Source organism: Delphinapterus leucas, chromosome X (assembly GCF_059928025.1).
Source record: "Delphinapterus leucas isolate spDelLeu-1000000601 "Yukka" chromosome X, BTC_Dleu_Yukka2, whole genome shotgun sequence".
In the NCBI taxonomy this organism is placed as follows: domain Eukaryota; kingdom Metazoa; phylum Chordata; class Mammalia; order Artiodactyla; family Monodontidae; genus Delphinapterus; species Delphinapterus leucas.
Window position 1 is genome coordinate 91,909,964 of NC_143150.1, and position 27,335 is coordinate 91,937,298.

The 27,335-nt window shown below is 39.2% G+C and overlaps 1 long non-coding RNA gene across 1 annotated transcript in view; it reads left to right on the plus strand.

The window, feature by feature from the left end:
• Window positions 1-27,335, plus strand: part of LOC111165583 (uncharacterized) — a 101,157-nt gene that overhangs the window by 54,406 nt on the left and 19,416 nt on the right. The window contains exon 3 of the long non-coding RNA XR_004024906.2: window positions 24,482-24,567. This is a non-coding gene — a long non-coding RNA (uncharacterized LOC111165583). The remainder of the gene's footprint in view (window positions 1-24,481; window positions 24,568-27,335) is intronic.

A 27,335-nucleotide genomic window follows, 5' to 3' on the forward strand; every position in this document is an offset into this window, starting at 1 on the left:
AATATGCTACTCCAGCATAAAGGTTGTTTTGAGCTGAAGGCAGTTGAGAAGAAGCAGACACAAGAAAAACTCTCTGCCCTCTCCTTCTTTACCAGGAAGGGCAGGAAGAGTCTTAATCCCTGGAGACAACTCTAGACTCAGCCCAGAAAGGGCACCAGAAGAATCTACATAACAAACTTTACCAGCTAGCCCTTATTTTCCATTAGTTTCCACATGTATTTGCTGTCCCACAGTTTTTTGCCCCCCAAAACTCAAAGTCCTCTCCTTTGTCTTGTCACTTCGCTAAAATGTATTGTTCTTTAGTTAAGATGCTATATAAGCCCAAGTTCTAACCACCTCTTTGAGTTACTCATCACTGAGTATTCCTGTGTATATGCACAATGCACATGTTAATAAACTCTGTTTATTATCTCTTATTAATCTATCTTTTGTCAGTCTAATCTGCAGAGCCCCAACTGAAAAACCTAGGAGAGTAGAGGAAAAAAGTTTTTCCTGTCCTACAATAATCAATACTGATTGTAAAAATTTTGAAAATACCATCAAAGACAAAATGCACTGGACAATTAAGGAGATGATTTTATGCAGGCTATTGCAATAAGGAGAATGTTCATTAATAACGAACATCTCAAAGAAGAAAGAGAACACCTGAAGTTTTACACAGGCAAGTAGTAAACAAGGGAGTCATGGGGCAGGGTAGACAGGGAGTCTTGTGGGAGTCAGGAGGAGCCACAAGGAATGGTGGAGGTGGGTCTTTATCTCTGAATACCAAGGGCAGGTGGTCCTTTGCACTTACTCTTTTCTGGAAAGGGATGGTGAAATTCTTAACCCTTGCTGCTTTCTAGGAGCACAGGCTTCAGATAAAATTCAGTGCAGTCAATCTCCGCTTTTGTTCAAGACAAATATCATGAGTCAGTTAACAACACAGAGGTGATCAGAAACTTCCTGAGTGGAGGAAGCAGGGTCTAAGAAATAGTCTTTCCAGGACTCTTGTTGGCATTGTTCCTGTAAAACCAGTGAAACCATCTGTTGAGATTTGCTGGCAAAGGTAAGTTGTTTTAGGATCCTGGAGACCAGGCATTTCAAAAGAGGGTTGCCCCAAGTGAAAAAGAGAAACACCAATATAAAAAGAAAAAGTTATGTTGAACACTAAGGGTTGAACACTAAGGGTAACCAGTCCACTAGATTCCAAGAAATGGGTGGAGGAAAATATTTAGCTCAAGAGTCAGGAGAATTGCAGACACCTGACAGATTTCTTTGTTGGCCTCTCAAATGTGATTATATGAAGATGTCAAAGAAGTTTCGGGAAACAAGTTTAGAATAGTTGCTTCCACTTACTGTGCATGCACCCTGTCTGGAAGCCAGAATTATGTGAGCACCAGTTGGTTAGGCAGCACAGCTCACTGACTTTCTTGAAGCTCTCAAGTTAGTATGTTCATGCTCATGGCCATGTTGTCCACAGTCTTGGTTGCCTCTCATATAAGGGCATGTGTGGCCTGATCATTTCACTGGACATCCTTAAGTGGTCCAGGCAGTGGCTTGTCCATGCAGAATTCTAGCCCATGCCTGGTCTGCTGGGGTAGTGAGTCCTTCAAGGTTTTTATGGAGTCTTGCTGATTCAGCTTGCAAGGTTTCTTCAAGTCCTAGGGGAAAAGGCCAGCTGCAAGGGAGCCCAGGGTCTCAATAGGGATCTGGGTAGTCAGATTTTAGCTCTTGGTGACTCTGAGTCAGGCAGGAGGGAGAAAAATTGGATATGTTAGTTTGGAGGGTTGTAGCCAGATTTTGAAGAAAACTGGAAGAATGGACAATGTGTTAAGAATGGACAATTTGGGTAAAGTAATAGGATCCAGTCCAGTTTGCAGGTAAGAACCCAAACTGGTTTTTCCAGAGGGAGAGGAAGTCAATTAAATCTCCCGTCAGACAAGGTAGAGTTTGAATATTTACTATTTACCTGTAATTTACAAAGAGATGCAAAACAGTTCAAAGACAATGAACAGGACCAGAATCTGATAACCCAAAGGGTGTGCTATAAAAGATGCAGTGTTCTCCATTGAAACAAAATTTTTCTCTGTAATACTGAAGAGTATTTACTTACCAATTCTGTGAACATTTGTTATATAGTTGAGACCATAATGAATATTCAATTCAGTATTTGGATTTATTTTTTGTGTGCTTTTTTTCCCTCTCAAAAAAGAATTCTTTTAGAAAGGGAAAATATTATATATGTCTAGAATGGCAAATCACTCTGAAAACAGAATCTATTTTCAGTGCCAAAAAGTTAACAAAGTTCAAAAATCAACAGGATAGGGCTTCCCTGGTGGTGCAGTGGTTGAGAATCCGTCTGCCAATGCAGGGAACACGGGTTTGAGCCCTGGTCTGGGAGGATCCCACATGCCGCGGAGCAACTGGGCCCGTGAGCCACGACTACTGAGCCTGCGCGTCTGGAGCCTGTGCTCTGCAACAGGAGAGGCCGCGACAGTGAGAGGCCTGCACACCGCAATGAAGAGTGGCCCCCACTCACTGCAACTAGGGAAAGATCTCGCACAGAAATGAAGACCCAACACAGCCAAAAATAAATAAATAAATAAATAAAAATTTTAAAAAATCAACAGGATATAAATTGGGAAATAGAGGGGAAGGAAATGATACTACAAAATGCCAAATATTTATGTACTGGATGCTCACAAGTGACTTTTCACATATTTATTTTTGCATCCCTCCAGCAGGAACATAGTCGTCAGCACTGAGAAGCCCTTTATTGAAGTATAGGAATGAGTGTTTTTTGATCTTAATTGGAAACAGAGTTTTGTCTGCCTCAGTGAAAGGAGAAACTGAAGAAACACAGCAGCCATTGTTCCTGCTAATTTGATGCTATGATTCAATACAGGGCTGGAAAACTATGCCCCTTGGGCCAAATCCAACTTTTGGGGAGAAAAACACCTTTTTATCTACCCTCTTAGGTTCAGTGCTCAGAGACCTGCAAATTAAACTGACAAAAGAGAGATTAGCAAGAAAAAAAGACAGGTGTTTATTTGCATAGGTACTCAACAGTTTGCAGAAAAATGTGACTCAAGGCGGTGGTTAGAGTTTGGAGCTTATATATCATCTCAATAGGAGATGGGGAGGGGCAGGGGGTACTTCTGGGAGGACAAATGACTTTTTAGAGAGGGGTTGGGGACAGAGAAAGGGTACTAATGGAAACACAAATGACTTTTTGGAAGGATAAATGGGTCCTTAGGAACATAGATGGGAGTTATGATAGTTTATGGTAATGTCTGTTTGAGTGTGATGTCAACTCCTCCTCTCCTGGAGAAGAGAAGATGGGATTTTCTCCTGGGGAGAGATTTGTGACAGTTGAGTTCTTGTGGGAGGCTCTGCTTTTAGGCTGATAAGGAATTTCTGGAACTCAAATGCCTTCAGCTCAAAATAATTCTTAATGCCAGGGTGACATCCTGGTCCCTTTCATGGCCCACTGCCTGCTTTTATAAATAAAGTTTTATTGGAATACAGTCATGCCCATTTGTTTATACATCTATGCCTATTTTTGCCATAAAAGTAACAGAGATCTTATGGTTCATAAAGCCTAAAATATTTACTGTCTGGCTCTTTTCAGGAGAAGTTTACTGATCCCTGATTTAGATATATACATATGTTTGTATATTCCACAGTTTGTCCCTGAAGATAAAATAAATCTCATACAGATAAAAACCATGTATACAGGAATGTATTGTGTGGCCTGGCTGTTGTTAATAAGCTTCAGTTTAATACATGATGATGATTATCCTTTTGAGCTCCTACTATGTGCCAGGCCCCATGCTTGAAGTACACACTTTACCTCTGCTCTCCAAGGGCTTTTCTAGCAGAAGAACAAGAGGCCAGAGGGCCTGTAATCTGAGGCAGCCTGTGGAAATGTTAGAACAGAGAAGAGCCAATCAAAGGAAGAGCAGACATAGTCAAGGGATGGACTCTGTAAGGGTCATCAGGGAAGGATTGTGGAGGAGGAATGATTTAAATGATGTATGGAGGGAACTGTTAGTACATAGTCAGGTAAGGATGGGAGAAAAGACCATTCCACACAGGGGGAACACCATTCATTCACTCATTTATTTAACAAATATTTATAGTACACCAAGCAAAATTTCCATTTTCACAGAACTTATAGTATTTTGAAGCAAAAAAAAAAAAAAAAGCCCTAGTAGGAGAATGCAAGGTGTTTTAGGGACCTATTGCATTGTCTTCTGTGACTACAGAGTACGGTGCAGGGGATGGGATATTGGGAAGCCATCTTGTCTGGAAAAATAAACAGTGATCAGATCATGGGAGGCCTTTAATGCGAAACTGAGAACTGCATTTTGTTTTGTATTGTTTTGCTTGTTTCTGGTTTGGCAATAGGGAATCACTGGAGGTTTTGAAGATGATCTATGTGCTTTATGTTAATTGACTGATGTGCTTTTGTAGATAAAACTCTGGCTAAATATAAGACAGAGTAGGAAGAACTGGGCACAGGGAAAGAAGCCACTTCAGAGGCAAGAGTTAAGAAGGATCTGAAGTAGGATACAGGTGGTTGCAACAGACAGGGAGCAGGAAGGAAACGATTGCAGAGATAGAATTATTGTAATTAGTAAACTGACAGAACATAGAGCTGTTCAGATGTTTTAAGCCAGAGAGAGAAGTTATTGCTATTAGAGAGATTGGAAGTACGGGAGGGGGAGGTTGAGGTGTGGGTTATTATAGATTACTTATCTGCTTCCCTCTGCCAAAGGACAATCTAGAACTTCACAGTTCCAAGATGTGAGCTTCATCTGGATAAGTCTGCTAAACTAATTATTTTTAAAAAATCATTCAAACTAGCCGTTTCCAGCTCTGATTTTGAGACTTCCCCTCTAAAAAATAATAATTTGAAGCACATTCACAATATCTTTAACAGCTTTGAAACCTATATTTTTTCCATTTTAATTTAAAACAAAAATATCAGCTATCCAACACTTTCAGGAATGGGATACATTAGCAAATAAAAATTGTAGCACTCAGTTCTTCAGACGTGGCAAATTAATGTCAGATTGACTGTGAATTTTATTTTTCATACCGATATTTTGGCTTTCTCTAGAGAGAGCCTCTGTAATTTTTACAATGACAGTTTCCATGCTGAATGAGTTAATCATGGCATTGTCCTTTGCATGTCTGCGAAAGAAGAGGCTGTAAAGACCTGGGAGTAAAGAATCAGTCTCAACACAGGGAGCAAGAGTTGCTTAAAGGGAGGAATCAGAAAGACATGGGCTGACTCCTGACTGTCACTTGCTAGTTGTGTTAGGCTCTATACAGCTAGCTTGACAGGTTATTTAGTCTCTTGATGCCTCTGTCTCCTCGTTTTAAGATGGAAATAAAAATATCTATTTCAGATGGTTGCCATGAGAGTTAAATAATCAAATGCAGGTATGAAGTAGCCAGTGTGGGGCCTGACCTTGGTCAACGCCAGCTATGGTTATATTTCTATTGGATGTCCTCAGCCCTTGGTCCATGAGCAGGGCTACTATTTTCACAGGCTTGTACTCTGTGTGCCTCTGCTCAGTCAACCCAAAGGATTCCTGTTTTTGTTTTCTGCACACCATCAACGTAGTGAAGCAGAAGCTTGGTGTGAAAACAGGAAATTCCTTTTAGAGATGTTACCCTTTGTATTCTGATTTTCTCTTTTAAGGATACGGTGTTAGCCCTTCTGTCTCTTTTGGGGAAATTGTTTACGTACGGGAAAGAGAGATTTGTTTCTTGACAGGTTTGATTTTTTACTTCCCAGTAGGGTTCTGTTCCCACATTTCCAAGTACTAGAGCTAATCACTCTTACTTAAGCTCAGGTATTCAGAAGGTGTATTTGAGGCTAGTGTTAGGATGGGATTTCTGATGATTGATGTTTTATAAACGTCTGTGGTGAGTTTCTATGTCTTCCCTATGGATATTTTAACAATTTGAATATGACCATCCCTTCCCACTATCACTTTATACCTTGGAAGTTTGGGGTTAACCTTCTGAGTATTTATATCACCAGGTGATATAAAAAGCCATGCTTTCTACATTCCACAAAAACATTGGTATATTATTTAGGATGCTCCAGAGAAGCAGAACCAATAGGATAGATAGATAGATAGATAGATAGATAGATAGATAGATAATTATAGGAATTGGCTCATGCAGTTATGGAAGCTGAGAAGTTACCTGATCTGCTGCCTGCAAGCTGGAGAACCAGGAAACCTGGTGGTATACCAGTCTGAGTCCGAAGGCCTGAGAACCAGAAGCACCAACGTCCAAGGGCAGGAGAAGATGGATGTCTCAGCTTAAGCAGAGAGAGTGAACTTTCCCTTCCTCCCCCTTTTTGTTCCACTCAGGCCTTCAATGGATTGGATGCTGCCCACCTGCATTGGTGAGGGGAATCTTCTTTACTCAGTCTACTGATTCAAATGCCAATCTCTTCCAGAAACACCCTCACAGACACATCCGGAAATAATGCTTTGCCAGATATCTGGGCATCCCTTAGTTCAGTCAAGTTGACACATAAAACTAACAATCACAATTGGCCACCTATCGAAGGACTTTCCACTTTCAGTTGTGTGTTTTGTGAGGAAAAAAATGCCTTAAATCAAGTTGCCAATAGCCAATATTACAGAAAATAAGGCCTTTCCTCATCCCCTCACCAATTCCATAAGCACAAGTAAAGTGGTGGTAAAATAGGTAAGAAAAGTTACCTGTTTTGTTAGGTTGTTTTCAAATGCACTCCCTTCTAGTTTCTTGAGTCCTTTCAGCTTGGTTTCCATTGGATTTGGGAATTTGTGAGGAAACATGCTGGGGTTTTTGCTCTGGGCAGGTACTTGTACTCTTGGCCTTATGATATGAGAAGTGTGGGAGGGCAGATCAAGGGCTGTGGCCCTGAAACTCATGTCATTGAAAGCTGGATAACTGATCCAAGCCAACGACTTAGAAGAAAAAAAAAGACTCTGAATGCTAGAATTATGTCTTCAGTTAAAATCGATCATCTTTCCATAATTGGAGAAATAATTGACATAAACAGTCATATATGTGTCAGTTGACTGTCAAAGCAAAATTGTTTCCTCCTCATCACGCTTTCAGAGAACTGGCAAATTCTACCATTCTGGAGAGTATTTATCTTTGTGATAAAGAGATAAAAAGAGATGTGTCTCTACAAAATGTAAAATAGATAGCTAGTGGGAAGCAGCCGCATAGGACAGGGAGATCAGCTCTGTGCTTTGTGACCACCTAGAGGGCTGGGATAGGGAGGGTGGGAGGGAGATGCAAGGGGGAGGAGATATGGGGATATATGTATACGTATAGCTGATTCACTTTGTTATACAGCAGAAACTAACACAACATTGTAAAGCAGTTATACTTCAATAAAGGTGTTAAAAAAAAAGAGAGATGTGTCTAGAACAAGATCTAGGAGGGTTTTCCTGTCTTATGCTTACTTTGAATTCAGAGCACAATGTGTTTAAGGATGGTCAGCTGTGAGGGGGAAGTTATAAACTTTGCTCCCTGCCCATCTCTGTTTCTGTACCATTTTGAGCACGCTCTTCTCTAGGGGTTCTTGGTACATTTAGGGGCAGAACGTGACTCTGTTCATTCTCATTTGTATTAATTAAGGCATGTTCACCTTTTATACAGTTCTCATAACTGAGTTTTAAGTCCGACATTAGCTGATCTATTGTTGTAATTGTATGTATTAACTTTCCCTTCCAACTTAATTTCATATGCATATTTTTCTCTCTCATATGTATTCTTTGAGGATAACATCTCTAAAAACTCCTTATATTCCCTGGTACCTTTGTGTGAATTAACTAACCCTGTGTTTAACTCAGCAAAATACTTCAGTTCATTTGTTTAAGTGTATGACCATAGCTTTCCTCTTTCTCAGTGAGAAATAATTCTTTTCTCATCTCTTTCATTTTTTTAAAGGTTTTTTTTTCATGTGGACCATTTTATAGTCTTTTTTGAATTTGTTACAATATTGCTTCTGTTTTATGTCTTGGTGTTTGGCTGGGAGGCATGTGGGATCCTAGCTCCCCGACCAGGGATCAAACCCACACCCCCTGCACTGGAAGGCGAAGTCTTAACCACTTGGACCGCCAGGGAAGTCCCTCATCTCTTTCATTTAATATCAAACTTTCTTATTCATCTCTATGTTATGTAAGGGCCTAATCAATGACCCACAAAAGATTACTCATGGGAGTGAAGAAATTGACCTTGTCAAAGGTGCCTTTAAGTAGAGAAAATGTGACAGCTTCCTCACTGGCAGTCATGGTTTGGACATATTGGTTTTTGTTCCCTGAGATCTAGTTTTCTTGTTTTGTTTTTAAATTTGAGTTTTTTACAGTTTGTAAACAACCATCTCAGCTCCTGCATACACAACACATATGTACGCACACTCACACAACACACACCAGCTTATTTGGTTAATGAAATTAAGCAACTGGATGGTTAGGTTTTTCAAAGTTGAGTCAGTTGTCTGACGCTTAGGGAGAAAAAAGCTTTGATGGGATCAGTTTGTTGCTCAAAGTCAGGCATGAGGGAGCAGGTCCCACAAGTCCACAGCAGCTATCCCAACTCTTGCTGATACATGTCACAGATTTCAGCAGAAGAAAAACCTTTACTCAAGGATGCTGTGATAATGCCTCAAACAACTGTGGAATGATGGTTCTGCAAACCAGAAATGGATATGTTCTTCTTGTAGTCATTTATTGCTCTCACAGAAACAATATGTTCAATGGTTATTTGAGTAAATAAGTCCTTCCTTGTAGAGACAAGATGAAGCAGTCTCTCAAAAGAAGTATTTTCAAAAATCAAAAAGGTCAACACTGGGACTTCCCTGGTGGCGCAGTGGTTAAGAATCCGCCTGCCAATGCAGGGGACACGGGTTCAAGCCCTGGTCCGGGAAGATTCCACATGCCACGGAGCAGCTAAGCCCACACGCCACAACTACTGAGCCTGTGCTCAAGAGCCCGTGAGCCACAACTACTGAAGCCCACACGCCTGGAGCGAGTGTTCCGCAACAAGAGAAGCCACGGCAGTGAGAAGCCCACACACCACAACGAAGAGTAGCCCCCTCGCCGCAACTAGACAAAGCCCGCGTGCAGCAACGAAGACCCAATGCAGCCAAAAATAAATAAAATTTTTAAAAGTTATTTAAAAAAGAAAGTCAACACTTGTAATAAAAAAGAACTATGCTAAAATCCACTGCACAGATTTTTGTAGATATTTGATTGAATATTGATATCTTGGACCACTAAATATAGAGAACAACCATTAGCAATGTTACTGATTGAGATCATATTTCTATTTTTATTATTAATTAAAAATAGTATATGTATTTGGTTGCGCTGGGTCTTAGTTGCGGCACGTAGGCTCCTTAGTTGTGGCTTGAGGGCTCCTTAGTTGCGACAGGCTGTCTCCTTAGTTGTGGCATGCAAACCCTTAGTGGCGGCATGCATGTGGGATCTAGTTCCCTGACCAGGGATCAAACCCGGGCCCCCTGCATTGGGAGCACAGAGTCTTAACCACTGCGCCGACAGGGAAGTCCCAGGACCTTATGTTTCAATGAAGGGCATCAACATGAAAAGATACTGTCACTATAGGATAGAAGTAACTGGGTACTATGGGGTCCAGTAGAGCATCAGCCCTACAGAAGTGGGAGATGATTCAGGAAGCCTTCTAAAGGTGATACTGAGTCTTCTTTTTCATTTCCAGAGTTTTTTAAAAAATTGAAGTATAGTTAATTTACAGTGTTGTGTTAGTTTCAAGTGTACAGCAAAATGATTCAGTTACACATATATATTCTTTTCCATTATAGGTTATAACAAGATATTGAATATAGTTCCCTGTGCTATACAGTAGGCCCTTGTTGTTTACCTATTTTAAATATAGTAGTGTATATCTGTTAATCCAAAACTCCCAATTTATCCCTCCCCCACCTTTCCCCTTTGGTCACCATAAGTTTGTTTTCTATGTCTGTGAGTCTATTTCTGTTTTATATATAAGTTCATTTGTATCATTTTTTTAGATTCCATGCATAAGTGGTATATGATATTTGTCTTTCTCTGTCTGACTTACTTCACTTAGTATGATAAATCTCTAGGTCCATCCATGTTGCTGCAAATGGCATTATTTCATTCTTTTTTATGTTTGAGTAATATTCCATTGTGTATATATACATGACATCTTCTTTATCCATTCATCTGTCTATGGAGACATCGAGTCTTGAAAGATGAGAAGAAGTTAGCCAGATGGAGAAGAGGAAGTCACTGTAGACAAATAAACATTATTGCTTTTGTTGTGGTGGTGATTAAGAATGAAAAATTCCATCAGAGTTGGGTGCTTGCATACACACTCAATTATAAATGGTACCTCTAGAGAGTTGAAAAAGGCTTTTGAATTTTCACATCTAGAGATCCTTAGGAGCTAAATGTTTTAAAAAATTTGATAGTAAAAACTTACTTTATGCAACCATCTTTCCTATACATGAGCAAGAAAATCAACGTATTTTATATATTCTATAACTTACTCCTATAGAACTATGAAGTTTATGTTTCTATTTCAACTAAATAGCCATTTACAAGACACTTATGTGGAAAGCATTAATATTGCAGGACTGCTCCATAGAGTTGGGCAGACTGTACACTGCACACCTCCAGAGGGCGCATCTACATAGAGCAGGATGCATAGCCTGCACAACTATTATATGGAGGCCCTACTTTGGGACAAAATGATAAATAAGAATCCTGAACTCAGATTTATATTATAAGAGGAAGAATAGGACAAATGCCAAAGATGACTCTTTTCTCTTTATAAAGCTTCAAAGGGCAATGAGGTCACAGTTAATTGAGGCTTCTTGGGAGAAGATAAACAGGTAGTATTCTAGTGGAGATGGAGTTGGTAGGGAAAGAAATAAGGAAAGGAGTAGGGAGAGCAGCATGAACCAAGAAGGGTGTGAGAAAAGCCTGAACAAATTGATTGATGAGCATGTGGTCCCTTTAGGATGTAAGACAGATTAAGGAACATTCAGTAGAGGGATATTTGGCTGGAAAAGGTCCATATTGTAGAGGAACTCGAAGTCCTGGCAGTGATGTTGACACAAATTTGGTGAAGGAGATCAAGCAAACATTGCAAACCACTGACCCCATGGTGTAGCACTTGTATGATTATACACTGCCTAACCCTAAGGGTACTGTTTATGTTGTGTTCTACATGAATGGTGCCTATAGGGTTTTGCAGTACATAGCCTACACAACCATACACAATGGCTCTGACCCATAGGCTCTGTTCAGCTGCTAGAGGTGTTTGGCCTCTACACCAATAGCTTGCATACATATTTTTTCAATTATGTAATTAGTTGCCAATATTTAAAATATGTCATGTAATAATATGGATATCAGTGTATTACTGTACACAAGTAGTGTATTCCATCCTTAGATTCAGCCATTTCTCCAGGGAACCCGAGTTCCTTTTATTAGAGAGTAGTATTTAAAAGCCAAGATCTGGGCACTGGGAGTGCTCATTGGTACTGAGATGTCATTGCTTCTAGACCCTCTCAGCAGACAGAGAAAGGAAATATATGTATGTATACTAACTCCTGTATACACAAATATCTATAATTCTGTATCAATCTACCTATAAATATCTATCTACCTACCTTCCCACTTACCTACCTACCTGTATTCATACTGATATTTCTGATTCTAATCTAGCACCCCAGCACCTCTGGGTTTATTCTAGCTTATCCCACTTGCTTATTTGTAAGTTCTTTCTCTGACAGGGAGAAATCTGGGTCCTATTACCACAATTTGCTTACTTATTTGTTCAACAATAATAATGTAAAGTAGTTTTAGAATTGTTGCTGTGAGAAACAAAATTATCAACTAGAATACGGTGTTTATGTAAAGTTCTTTTTGTATTTAGCCTTAGATTGTTCAGTGAAAACACTGTTTTCACAAGTTAATCAGAAATGCTTGAATAAATAGATAAATGGGGGAGGAGAGACAAGTCTTGCTTACAAAAGAATTCCAAATAATATAGGTGGATACTCCCTCCGAGGGTGGGCTAGACTTAGTGGCTCATATCCAAAGTAAAGTAGGGAAAAGGAAAAATAGTAACCCTACAGTGGAGAGACATGGCAAACACTACATTAACCAAGTGATGTGAAGGTTGACATCATCAGTAATAAGTGAAGTTGATAATATATACCAACTGATATGATGTGATAAGAAAGGCACTTCACCTCTGTGGTATTCTTCCCCAAAACTAATAATACCAGTATAATCCTGAGAAAAACATCAGACAAACTCAGACTGAGGGACATTTTACTGGATATAAGGCCAGTATTCCTCAAGAGTGTGAAGGTCATGGAAAACAAGGAAAGACTGAGAAACTGTCAAAGACCAGAAGAGACTGGGGAGACATAAATAAATGCAATGTGGTATCCTGGATTGGATCCTGGAACAGAAAAGAGAATGTTAATAGAAAAACTGGTGACATCCAAATAAAGTCTACAGTTTGGTTAATAGTAATGTACTAATGTTGGTTTCTTAGTTGACAAATGTACCGTGAAAATGAGAGATGTTGACAATAGAGAAAATTGAATAAGGAACCCTGTACTATCTTTGTAACTTTTCTGTAAATCTAAAATTATTCAAAAATAGGTTTATTTTTTAAAAAATTAATGAGGTTGGCTTTTTTTCTCTCACAGCCTTCAGTGAAGTCATGTCATGCATTTGTAATATACTGAAATTCATTTGTCACATGTTTCATTCCATCCTGGGATGCCCTGATATCTTGGTTGACGTTTTTTACTTGCATAAAGTTTACTTTTTGTTTTGTAAAATTCTATGGGTTTTTACAAATGCATAGAATCATGGATCCACCACTCTAGTACCATACTGAAGAGTCAGTCTCATAACAGAAAAATTTTCCTGTGCAATCCACTTGAAGTTAACTTGTCTTCTACCCCAACCTCTGGCAACTACTGATCTTTTTTCCATCCCTATAGTTTTACCTTTTGCAGAATGACATATAGATAGAATCATACAATACATAGCCTTTTGTATATGGCTTTTTTCACTTATAAAAATACATTTATGATTCATCTACATTGTTGCATGAATCAAGTATGTTCTTTTTATTGCCAACTAGTATTCCATTGCATAGATATAACATAGTTTTTTTTTGTTTTTCTTTTGTTTTCTTTGACAGTTGTGGTTGTTTCCAGTTTGGAGTGATTATGAATAAAATTACTCTGAACATTAGCATACAGGTTTTTTGGTGTGAGTATAGTCTTTCAGTTCACCTGGGTAAATACTTAAGAGCAGAATTGCCGGATCATGTGATAAGTCTATTATATGAGCTTACATTTATAAGAAACTGCCAAATTTTCTTCCAAAGTGGCTGTACCACTTTGCATTTCCACCAACAATAAATGAGATTCCTGTTACTCTGTCTTTGACAATATTTGGTGTTGTTGTCAGAGGGACCCTAACCCCACCCTTAAGTTCAATAATTCACTATAAGAACTCACAGAACTCAAAAAAAGCTGTTAAGCTCATAGTTATGGTTTATTACAGTGACAGGATACAGATTAAAATCAGCAAAGGGAAGAGGTGCATAGGATAGGGTCCAGGAGAGTTCCAAGTGAGAAGCTTCCAACTGTCCTTTCCCAGAAGAGTCATGGACAAAGCTAACTCCTCTCAGCAATGATGTGTAACAATACACACAGATTATTATCAACCAGGGAAGCTCACCTGAGCCTTGGTGTCCAGAGATTTTATTGGGGCTCAGTCACATAGACACAGATGACTGCCTGTGTGGCCAATCTTAGTTTCCAGCTCCTCCAGAGGGGAGCTGATACCACATGACCCAAAGCCCCACCGTAAATCACATTGTTAGAGTATCTGGTGTGGTCCAAGGCTGCCCCCCCACCAAGTAAAACAAAGACACTCATCAGGTGGGACTACTAAGGACTTAAACATTACCTCCCTAGAGCCATGGACACAAGCCAGACTTTTGTTTGGGTAAGGTTAATTCTTAACTATGCAAATAAGAACTTAATATTTTCTAATCCATTATCTGAGTTTACATGAAAAAAAAAACAGAAGCTTTTTCTGTAAACAAAAATAGTTAACTTTTCACTAAAAAGCCATAGTACTGTGGTGAGTGTGTTTGCGTGTGTGTGTGTGTGTGTGTGTGTGTGTGTGTGTGTAGAAAGAAAGAGTAGTGACAAGGAGGGAGGAAGAGGTAAGGAGAGACTGAGATTATAGTAATAGTATATTTAGGAAACTTTCTCAGATTGTATTACTGTCATTTATATGTTTGGTTTTCTTCTTCATTTTAGTTGCTAGGAGGTATGAGATGAAGTTACAAAGTCTTTTGTCTATTGTTTCCTCTTTTACAAACTTCTGATATCAATACTGTTGAGGTTTTAGTTAGATTGTAAATTTGTGTTTTACTTTATTTCATTGCATCTTTTATTATTTTAAGGTTGATAGGACACAAGCATCCTGGACAAATTTTTCAAATGTCATTGTTAGGTCATTGTCAGATTTCAAGCACAAGATGAGAAACCAACACTTGTATTTGTCTTGCCTTTTTCCAAAATCCTAGTGAAACATCCAAATAGATATTTTTTAAAATATTCATCCATAAAAGCTCTGAAAAAAGAAGGATATCATCAGTGGACCAGAACTTTTAAGTAATTTTTGGAAGATGGAAAGTGGAAAGGTTCCTAATTGATGAGAAAACCGAAAGAGGACAGCTGCCTGGAGAGGGCCCCCTTCTTCCCCAGAGACCCAAAGACATACCAAACTCTGAGTTCACAAGCACAGAGAGGAAGAATGGTCATAATTATAGTAAGGAGGTACTCTAGTGAAGATATAACTTGTATGTTTAGTGCCTCCAAGTCCATAACAGCACCTTCTGCATACAAGATGGTGCCCCTTCTTGGCAAATGAATTACAAAATGGCATGTCTTCCTCATGGGTTTGCCCACACCAAGACACAGAGTTTTGAAAGGCGAATATAACTGATTTCAGTCCTATTCACTGCCTCAGTGGGATGTCTCTGTTCAGGGAAAAACCTCTACAGCCTTAGCTGGTTGCCCTGTTTGGTTTTTTTTTTCTGTTTTGTTGTGTCTGCAAGATAGGTACGTGAGAGTTCCTCTGTCTTTCCTAGGGAAGGTGGTTCTTCAAGTGCTACGTGGAAAGGTTCCTCTAAGGTAGCACAAACAGCATTGTATGTTTTTCACATCTGGGCCCTCTTCAGAGGCTCTCAAATCTAATATTCACTTCCAGTTCTGTCTGAGATGGAGTAGCCCCATTCCTACCACATCCTATCTCTTACAACTTAAAAAAAAAACAAAACCCTGGAAATAGCACACAAACAAGCATAAGAAGAATCTGAAATGTGGAAAGAAGATGGTAGATGGTCCAGGGACCTCAGGACTTGAGGAACAACATGGTAGTGAGTTTCCTTGGCTTCCTTATTGCCTCTACATTCTGGACAATGGCTGCAGAAGCCTCCAATCTGGAACTTCCAACAGGCACAGAGCAAAAAAAAAAAAAGAAAGAAAAAAGAAAAGGAACAAAAAGCTCTAAGAAAAGCCTAGTTTCCCTAGCCAAAGGAACAGGAAAAGGGTGGCCTTCCAGAACAGAAAATCTTTTTGATAATACACACCTTACTCCAGGGGGGCCAAACAGGGAACTGATCTTCCACCCAACCCCCCTCCTTGGCCCTATGGAAACAGGCAGTGGCATTCCAATGTCCCTACCCGGTGGTGTTAGGGGGCCGAGCAGATTACATTATGTAGGACCTTTTAGGTGATGGTAAAGACTTGGAGTTTTACTCTGAGAAACCAGTTGATGGTTTTGAGCAGGGAGTGACATGATCTGACTTAGTTTTAACAGGATCTGCCTGGGGAGTTGAGGATAGACAGGGAAGGGGCAGAAACAGGCTGTATTTTCTTTGTTGAACTGCAAGACAACAAAGTTGTCAGGGCATGTTTTATCACGGCATTTTTTGGTTAAGACAACTGAGACTCAGAGAGGTAAAGTAGCATGTTCAAGGTCACACAGCTAGTATAGGACAGAGCTGCATCTAGCACCCGGACCTTCAAACTTCTGTGAAAGGAGTAGCTGAATTTACAGAATGCAATATCACTTCAGGAAGATTTTTAAAGAATCCCTACTAAAATGCTGCCAAGTATTTGTGAAAATTGCATCAGAAAGGGGGAAGGGGGGAAAGCAGAGATTAAAAAAAAAGGGTGGAAGGATGCTAAATGTAGGCCTGCACTGTCTCCCTTCCACCATTAGATGGCAATTTTCTATTTGTTACGGAGGAAATGGCGCCACAGTTTCCTGGGCAGTTGACAGAAATGAAGGAATTACGAAATGAAACTAATGAATAAGTGGATCAAGGCTTTGAAAAAAAACAAAATTTAATAGATCCAATACATGTGTGGGGCGGTAAGAGAGCGGGATCCGGGATTTAAGAGCAGTGGTAGAATGAACAAAATAATTTAACAATCACTGCTGACAGCACAAATTAGAACATTGATTTTCAAACAGCAGGTTGTAAAGAAGAGCAGTTCCTAAAATCAATTCAGTGAGGGGCAACTAACAATCTTTTAATTCAAAAGAACAAAATAGAAAACGTTGGAATGCATTGCAAATAGTAAGATCAGAATTAATTTGTGACTCTTGTCTGGTTTTATAATAATAAATACATATGTATTGAGCCATAATGCAAAATGTATTTAAAAATTTTTTATCATGAGTACGGTCAAAAGAAGTTTAGAAGACTCTGGGCTAGATGAAATGTAAATGAGCAGGATTGCACCTACTTGAAACACATGATTTTGTGGAGGTGTTTATCTTGGTTTTAAACTTCCTTTTTTCTCTCCTCCCCACTCACATCCAGTCTCAGGGCCTGTTATGGGCTGAATTTGTGTCCCTCCCACCAAATTCACACGTTGAAGCCCTAACCCCCAGTACCTCGGAATGTGACTGTATTTGGAGATAGGGCCTTTACGAAGGTGATTAAATTAGAATGAGGCCATTGGGGTGGGCCCTGATACAATCTGACTGGTGTCAAAGGAAAATTTGAATACAAAAACAGACACCAGGCACGTGCATGCACAGAGGAGAGAACGTGTGAGGACACGTGTGAGGACACAGTAGGCCATCTACAAGCCAAGGAGAGAGGCCTCAGGAGACACCAAACCTACAAACATCTTGATCTTGGACTTCTAGCTTCCAGAACTGTGAGAATATTAATTTCTGTTGTTGAATCACCCAGTTTGTGGTATTTTGTTATGGTAGCCCTAGCAAACTAATACAGAGTTAGAGTGTGATATTTTGTTTCTGAGACCTGGGACAAGAAAAGACCTGGGCCAACTGAATGTCCTGCTGCTTTCCAAATGAGAGTTTCTGGATTCGATTCAGTTCTTCACAGAGGAAAGCGCATAAGCTCTTATGCCAAATGTACCTGCATTCTCCATCATTTTAATAAAGGTGTAATTTTGGCTTAGTTAACCTCTCCAAGATGAAATTTCTTCGTATATAAAATTGCACTAATAATACTTTTCCTGCAATGTTGATGTAAAGATTAAATGATATACAGTTGGCTCCCCATATCCACAGGTTCCACATCTGCAGATTCAACCAACTCTGGATCAGAAATATTTGGGAAAAAAATTCCAGAAAGTTCCAAAAAGCAAAACTTGAATTTGCTGCATGCCAGCAACTATTTACGTAGCATTTATATTGTATTAGGTATTATAAGTAATCTAGAGATGATTTAAAGTATACGGGAAGATGTGCATAGGTTATATGCAAATATCCTGCCATGACATTTTATATAAGGGACTTGAGAATCCATGGATTTTGGTGTCCACAGGGGGTCCTGGAGCCAATCCCCTGTGGATACCAAGGGACAGCTGTAATTATCTAGAATTCCTAGCAGTTAATAAATCATTGTAGTTTTTCCTGCTGTCGTCATTGTAGTTGCTTGTTAGTGTTATGTATTCATTTTGTGGCTGTTCCAATTTCTGTCTTTCCTTGAAAGTATGTTGTCTTCTGGAACATTCACTAAAATGGTTAAGAGGTAGAAAGTGGGCATGAGAGGAGTTGAAAAGACCAAAATTATTTGATCCAATGTAAAAAGGTTTGACTCGGGTAGAGGAGTTGTTGCCACATGCCACACGTTTGACTAGGGGAGAGGAGTGGTTGCCACCATGTGATGCAGCACTAGTGCAGGAGATTAAGAGGTTAATTAGTAAATGGATCAGAGATTTTAATAATAATAAAAATAATAGACAAAAACATGAATTAATTTCTTTTTAAAAATTTTGGGATAATTGTGGATTCATATACAGTTGTAAGAAATAATACAGAGAGATCCTGTGTAGCCTTTAGCAGTTTTCCCCAATGATAACATCTTGCAAAACTATAGTACAAACAGGCAGATTCAGAGACAGAAAGTAGAATAGAAGTTGCCAGGGGCTGAGAGGGGAAATGGGGAGTTATTATTTAATGGTTATAGAGTTTTTGTTTTGAGTGATGGAAAAGTTTTGGAAATAGATAGCAGTGATGGTTATATCACACTGTGAATGTGCTTAATGCTACTAAATTATGCTGTTAAAAATGGTCAGAATGGCAAACTTCATGCTATCACAATAATAAAAATTTATCACAGTAATAAAAAGAAACCGTGTTATGGACTGAATGTTCTCTCCCAAAATTCATATGTTGAAGCCCTAACCCCTAATGTGATAATATTTGGAGGTAGGGCCTTTGTGAGTTAATTAGGTTTAGATGAGGTCATGAGAGTGGGGCCCCCATGATGGTATTAGTACCCTTATAAGAAGAGGAAGAGACACCAGAGTTCTCTCTCTTGGCCGTGTCAGGATACAGCAAGAAGGTAGCCATTTGCAAGCCAGGAAGAGGGCCCTTACAATAAACTGAATCTGTCAGGACCTTGATTTTAGATTTCATAGCCTTCAGAACTGTGAGAAATAAATGTCTGTTGCTTAAACCACCAGTCTATGGTATTTTGTTATGGAGGCCTGAGCAGACTAACACACCTACAGTACAATATCACAACCAGGATACAGTCAAGATACAGAACAGTTGTATCACCACAGGGATCCCTCATGTTGTCTTTTATAGTCACACTCTCCTCCCTTATCCCTGACCTATGGCCACTACTAATCTGGTCTCCATTTCTATAATTTTATAATTTCAAGAATGTTGTATAGATAAAGCCATGTAGTATGTGACCTTTTGGGATTGGCTTTTTTCTCTCAGCCTAATTCCCTTGAGATCCATCCAAACTGTTGCTGTATCGACAGTTTGTTCCTTTTTATTGCTAAGTGGTGTTCCATTGGTATGGACGTATCACAGTTTGTTTAACCAGTCCCCCACTGAAGAACATTTGGGTTATTTCCAGTTTTAGATTATTATTAATAAAGCTTATATGAACATTTGTATACAGATATTTGTACGAACATAAGTGTTCATTTCTTTGGGATATATGCCAAATAGCGCAATTTCTGGGTTGTATGGTAAGCCATGTTTAGTTTTCTAAGAAGGTGCTGCCCTCTTTATCAGAGCGGCTGTACCATTTTCCATTCCCACTAGCCATGTATGAGTGATCCAGTTTCTCCACATCTTTGCAAACATTAGGTGTTTGTACTCTTGTCTTTTATTATAGCTATTCTGGTATTCAAATGTTGAACCAGCCTTTCACACTTAGAATAAATCCCACTTGGTTATGGTGTATAATTACTTTTATATATTGCTGGATTAGATTTGCTAATATTTTATTGAGGACTTTTTGTGTTTAAGTTCATGAGAGATATTGTTCTACAGTTTTTCTTTTTCTTTTCTTTTTCTTGTTACTGTCTTTGGTTTTGGTATCTGGGTAATATTAGCATCATAAAATGAGTTGGAGAGTGTTCCCATCTGCTATTTTCTGGAAAAGATTATGTAAAATTGGTGTTAATTCTTCTGTAAATGTTTGGTAGAATTCCCAGTGAAACCATTCAGGAGCTTTTTAATTACAAATTCATTTTTTTCAGTGCTTATAGGACTATTTAGGTTGCCTGTTTTATTGAGGTTGAGTATGGTAGTTTGTGGATTTGGAGGAACTGGTCCCCTTCTAAGTTTTCAAATTTATGAGCATACAGTTCATAGTATTCCTTTATTATCCTTTTAATGCCTTCAGGATCTGAAATAATATCCGATGTTTTATTTCTTATATTGATGATATGTGTCTTCTCTCTTTTTTCCTCTTTGTCAGTCTTGCTAAAGGTTTATCAGTTTTTATCAATTTCTTAAGAAGAACTTTCTGTTTCATTGATTTTCTGTCTTATGTACCTGTTTTTAATTTCATTGATTTCTGCTCATATCTTTATTTTTTCCCTTCCTCTGCTTCCTTTGGGTTTATTTTGTTCTTCTATTTCTAATTTCTTGCTTTTACCCATTCTGATGTTCTTCTTTCCGTTTTGAAGTTCCAAGCCTTCTTCTCCTATCATCTTTGCTATTTAGAGAAACTTCTTTAGCCATTCTTTAAAGGTAGGTTTGCTAGTAACAAATTTTCTTAGTTTCCTTTGACCAAGAATGCCTTTACTTCCTCTTAATTCCTGAATGATATTTTCACTTGATATAGAATTCACAATTGACAGATCTTTTCTTTCACTACTTGAAAAATATTGTGCTATTTCCTGCTGGCCTCCATGGTTTCCTTTAAGAAATACCCTGTGATTCAAATTGGTATTCCACTATAAGTAATGCATTATTTCTCTCTGGCTGCTTTCATGATTTCTTTTTTTTTTCTTTTTGGTTTTCAAAACTTTTCAGAAGTTTTGTGTCTTGACATGAATTTTGTTAGGTTTATCCCTGTTTGAGTTTCACTCAGTTTCTTGAGTCTTCTTGAATTCACCACATTTGGGAAGTTTTCAGCCATTATTTCCTCAAAAATATTTTCAGTTCCATTCTCTCTCTCTCTTTTCTGCTATCCCATGATACAAATGTTAGATCTTTTGTTATTACTCCATTAGTCTCTGAGACTGTTCATTCTTTTCTCTTGTTGTTCAGATTGGGAAAATTCTATTGATGTGTCCTCAAATTCACAGATTTTTGCTTCTGTCATCTCCATTCTTTTTATTATTGTATTTTTCAGTTCTGTAATCTCTATTTGGTTTTCTCATATAACTTGTATTTCTTTGCTGATATTTTCTATATTTTTTTATTTGTTTGAAGAGAATTTGTAACTGCCTGTTGAAGCATTTTTATGATGGTTACTTTAAAATTCTTGTCATATCATTCCATCATCTGATTCATTTCCATGTTGGTGTCTGTTGATGGTCTTTTCTCATTCATGTTGTGATTTTCCGGTTCTTGGTATGATGAGTGACTTTTTGATTGTATCCTGAAAACTTTGGATACTATATCAGTAGACTCTGGATCCTATTAATTCTTTTTTTTTTTTTAAACAATCAGTCCCCTGGTTGAGTTGTAGCAGGAGGGCTGAGTGGTGTATATGTTCAGCTTCCCTCTGGTGCCCGATGATACTACCCCAGCAAAAGTAGGCAGTGACTCCACTGCCATATTTTAGATATGTGGGCTGGAAGTTCAGCTCCCACCTTGGCTCCATGGACACCTTCCCAGTGAAAATAGGGCACTGACTCATGACATCTCATTGCCTCCTAGTGTGGATGTAAGCTCAGCTCCCCGCTGGTTCCCACTGACATTAATGAGGGGTAAAGCCAAGGGTTGACTCACTGCTTTTTTGCTACAGGGTAGGGGCAGTAGCTTGGCTTTGTGCTGAGCCCCTCAAACATACAGGGAGAGGAAGGGGAAAGTGGAATGCCAACAAACCTCACCTCTCACCACCTCCTTCTGCCTTGTTGATGCCTGGTAGGGATGGAGGTTCATCTCCTGACTGGGTCCCACTGATACTAGGGGAGGGAGAAAGCAAAGTTTGGGTTAGCTCACCTCTCACCACCTCATTCAGCCTCATCATTAATGTTGGGTGGTACTGGAGGCCCACCTCTCCACTGGGACCTGCTGATGGAAGCAGACGGGAGAGAAAAGGAATGCCTGCTAGCCCTGTTTCACACCACCTTATTCAATCTTGTTGCTACTGGGTTGCTGTGGAGATTCAGCTTCCTACTGGACCATGCTGACACAAGAAGCAGGAGAATAGTGGATGGTGTAGCACTGACTAGACCTGATTAGCACCACCTTGTCCAGTGTCATTGATGCCAGATGGGGGTGGATACTTAGTTCCCCACTGCTGGGCCCTGCTAACACTTGGGATGGGGGGAGATCAGAGTACTGACTAGTTTCATTTCTCACTGCCTCGTTAAGTCCCCCTACTACCCAGTGGGGGTGGAGGCTCAGCTCACTGCTGGATCTGCTGATACTACCCTATGGGGGGGGAATCAGAGCACTGCCTGCTTCCTTGCACGGGGATAGAAGCTCAGCTCTCTGCTCAGCCCCATCAGTACCCCTGCAGGGAAATTAGAACACCACCTGCTTCTTCCAGTGGGGCTTGGAAGATCCCACATAAGGAGACGTGCTTTTTTTCTGTTGGTTGGTTGGAGTAGTGCCGGTGTTGCCAAAAGAGTTTTCTGTTGTTTTGCCATCCTTTTTCTGGTCCCTCAACTAGGGGTATCCAGCTTTTCTTGAAGCTTTTTCTTTTATCTGTACCTGTTGGCAATTCTTGGTTTGAGGTTTCTACCGGGCCCTATCTGGGATATAATGGAGGCAGTAAGGAAACCCAGGGATCTCCCCTGCGTTGTCATGTTTCAGGTCCCTGGGAAGTTTGACTTCTTTCCACCTTTCAGAGTCTTCCTAAGCTTGTTTGTTGTGTTATAGCCAGGCTTTCTTAGTTGTAAAGGGAAAGCCCTGGGAGGAATGAGGCACTCCATCTTGGCCCAAACCAGAAGTTCCTTGTATTTCTTTTTAATATGGGAGTAGAGAAAGCTTTTTGAACTGACTCAACATTTAGAATCAATCAATAAAAGATTAATACATTTTCTTACATTAAAAACACATAGTCATAATCAAATGTAAACCTGGAGAAAATATTTGACATGTATATGACAGACAAAAGATTAATTTCCCTAATAAATAAAGAGATCTTAACAATGAAGACAAAACAGTCTAAAATCTTGATAGAAAAAATTGTCAAATGGCAGAGTTCGCAGAGAAATGCAAATGAACATTTGAAAAGATGCTTACTTTCACTCATAATAATAGGAATGCCAATTAAAACTACACTGTTACCATTTTACCAAAATCACATTGGCTAAAATCCTCAAGTTTGACAGAACACACTGTTGACAGGCCTGTGAAGAAACAAGTACTCTCATACATTGCTGGTGGGAGTGCAACATGGTACAATTCCCAAGGAAGGGAATTTGGTTTATCTAACAAAATTACACTTACCCCTTGACTTAGCAATCTCACTGCTAGGAATTTACCTGGTAGGTATGCTTCTATAATTATGAAATAATAAATGCACAAGGTTATTTATTGTGGCATTATGTTTAATAATGAAGAGTGGAACTCTGAAATGTCCACCAATAAAGGACCTATTGAATAAACAAAGGTATAGCCTCATAATGAAGTATTATACAATTGTATAAAAAGAATGAGAAGTTGACTATGTACTGATATGGAGGTTATTTTGCTAAAAAGATGTGCAGAGCATTTATATAGTGTTTTATCTTTTGTATATAAAAGAAAGGAAGTAAGAATATGTGTATATGTTTGCTCTCCCCTCCCCCCAAATACCAGAAACTAATAGAAACAGTTACCTGTAGAGAGCTTGGGAAGGGGCTGAAGAGGAGAGAATAGGAATTGGAGAGAGATTTCCCTGAGTATGCCTTTTTATATAGCTTGACTTTTGAAATATATAAATGTTTAACTTCCAAAAAATGCAATGAAATAAAAAAGAAGACAAAGCAAAGCCTAAAATTGGAAAGAAACGAATAAACCTGACTCTATATCAAAGGTAACAGAATTGCTCAGAGACAAGAATTATTTCAAATAATTTATGAACATAGTATTTCAACTGTACTGAAGTCAAAAAGAAGTGAAAAGAATCTTAAATGTTACTTTGTAGTTTTATTGTTAGTGGTAACATTGGTATTGAAATTTTGAAACTCATGTAGGTGTATGTTTGTATTATAGATAAAGCAAATAAGTAATTATGTTAATTATATATAGAACTAAAATCTTCAGTATAATAGGAAATAAATACATGTATAAAATAACTTTTGAAAAAGCCTTATAATGTTAAATTTGAATGGAAAATATCAGTATGATCTCATGATTAATATATATCATATATATCAAGCATGATATCATGATTAATATATATATAATATATAAGTTATTATATATATAAAAATATAAAGCGTATATGTATTTTTCAGGACCAGCGACATAATTTGTGTGGCCCAGTGCAAAACGAAAACGTGGGGCTATTTGTTCGAAAACCAGGAATAAAGTGCCATTAAAGGTAAAACATAAAGGCTTTTCCTTTCTTCTACAGTCTCTCACTCACTCAACTTGTCATGGTGTTTTTTATTTGCCCATTTAATGGTGTTCTAAGTAAAGAAAAATTAAAAATTTAAATTATTAGCATGAATTTTACCCTTAGTCTTTATATTGTACAATGTCAGTTTTAAAAGCAAATGTAAGAGCATTTGACTTGCATGTGGAATAGCTGAAACGTCACAATTTGTATTTTGTGACTTATCCTGGAGACTGTCTTGAGCTGGCCGGAAGAGACTAACACAAACCAGATTTAGGAAATGCGAAGGAGGAAGAAAAGGTATCCCTTTGCATGGGATACTCAGGAGGCAAGTACAGATGCTCCCAGGCTCCCAGGGGCCCTGCCCTATGACAATGGGGCATGACTAATGTGATATGATGTACACCCCGGGCCAGGGGCAGGGAAGTCAAGCCAGCCATTTCCCCTTCCTATGGGCCTGCTGCTCCAACTCAACAGCTAATGGGAGACCTCCAAGCATATTGGAACTTTAGTGCTGGGATACACTAGTGATCTGGATTGGTGGTGGGGGAGAGGCTATCCTTGCTTGGTCACCTGCTAAATGTGATGTGGCACTGCTAACCTGGGGTGGGGACACCACCACCATGCCTTGTCCCAAGATGTTGTGGGGCAAATGCACCCAACCCTGACCTTCCCTACACTCACACCCAGGCTCCCATTCGGGACAGAGGGCAGCCAACAGTGGTTGCTAGGAAGGGTTGGAGATGGGGAGGCTGGGCAGGGCCCAGGGCACCAGGAGGCACAGGAGCAGCCCCTGGGAACCTGTCCTGGGGACCCAAGCATGAACTGAGGCTCCAAGCCCCTGGCGCATGCTCCATTATCACATTGGACTCTACTGACCAAATATAAAGATAAAATTGCAAATAATTTGAAGACAGTGATTACAGAGTATTAAATTCCAAGCACACGGCCCTTCTGGGCACAAGTGCCTGTGTGACTGTCCTGGTAGCTTGCCCATGAAGCTGGCCCATCTATTTCATAGCGCTGTTCACTTCTCTGGTCTAGAAGCAATGACATCCCAATAGCAATAAGCTTACATTGAAACCAGATCTTGGTTTCTAAATTCCCTAATAGAAGGAAACAGTGCTTCTTGGAGAAATGGCTTATTTCTGGCTTGGTACAGACAATATATAAGGTGAGGCTGGGGCTTCTTATGCCAGAAATTAAGAAAGCACCAAAAGACCAATGGGAACAGTTGAGCATCAAGAGGAATAATGAATGCCTTTGCTTATGATGATTGAATAAATTAAAACCATGAGTATCATGAGTCCATCATGACACTCAAATGAGAGAAAAAACTCATTAGTGATTGGTGATGACTATTATACAAACACTTTATTCTGAAAATTGGCAACCAAAGGAAAGAGTTAAGTGTTTACCCTGACTTTTAAGGAAAAACTTGTTTGTCTCCTTTTGATTCTTCTTTATAGAAGAATGCCAGCTAACAGTTGCAAATGAATTTTTACAGTAGCATCATTTTGGCATCTTCCAAGAATATAATCCATTCAGGCAAGGATCATTAAGGAATGCTAAAACAATTGGGTGACATTGATGGAGGCCGTATACTTATGTGGTATCTAAGTATCACCCCTCAAGTTCCTTTTTAATTACAAAGAGAAAAACTTAGCTTGGTTGTCATGACCTTAACCCTGTGATCATAGTTAACACCACTTACAGTGAGGTAGACTGAGGCTATGTGGTATAATATGATGTGATGCAATATGAAGACCACAGTGTCACCTAGGTAGCATTCTTGCCAAAAATGTTTAACCTGAATCTAATCAAGCCTCTAGACCTAACATCCAGTTTATAGCCTAGTTTACTAGGCTGCCATAACACAGTACCACAAACTGAGTGGTTTAAACAACAGAAATTTATTATCTCACAGTTCTGGAGACTGGAAGTATGAGATTAAGGTGTGGGTAGGGTTGGTTCCTTCTGAGGTCTGTGAGGATCTGTTCCATGCCTCTCTCCTAGCTTCTGATGGTTTGTTGGCAATCTTTCATCTTCCTTGATGTGTAGAAGCATCACCTTGATCTCTGCCTTCATGTTCACATGGTGTTGTCCCTGTGTGCACATCTATCTCCACATTTTTCCTTTTATAAGGACACCAGTCATTTTGGATTAGGGACCCACCCTACTCCAGTATGACCTCATCCTAACTAATTACGTCTACAACGACACTATTTCCAAATAAGGTCATATTCTAAAGCACTGGGGGTTAGGGCCTTATAGAGGAGGAAAAATAAATTTCCCTCTACCTTTCTAGGTTCTTGGCTGAGACCTCCCTGTAATAAAAAGACAGATGAACAGGAGAGAAACAAACAGAAGTTTAAGAACATGTATACTGCCAATTTACATGGGAGAGACCCAGGAAAGCTGAGTAATCCCCCCAAGTGGCTCAAGCCACCACCTTAAATACCATCTCCAGCTAAAGACAAAGACAGATGGGAGGACAGGGGAGGCAGTTATGGTAGGCTACCAGGAAAAGCACAAGGAAAATGAAGTAAAAAAGGGTATGGTTGTTAATGAATATTTGAGTCCGTGCCTTCTCCACTGATAAGAGTTTCCAGAGATTTAGTCATCATCTCTTCCTGGTACAGAGAGGGAGACACCCTTACAAATGGAGACCTCCCTTATAAATGTAAATGTCCCTTACAAAGAGTAACTTCTACTTGGTTTTCAGAGCTTTTCCTATGTCTGCACTTTCTTAA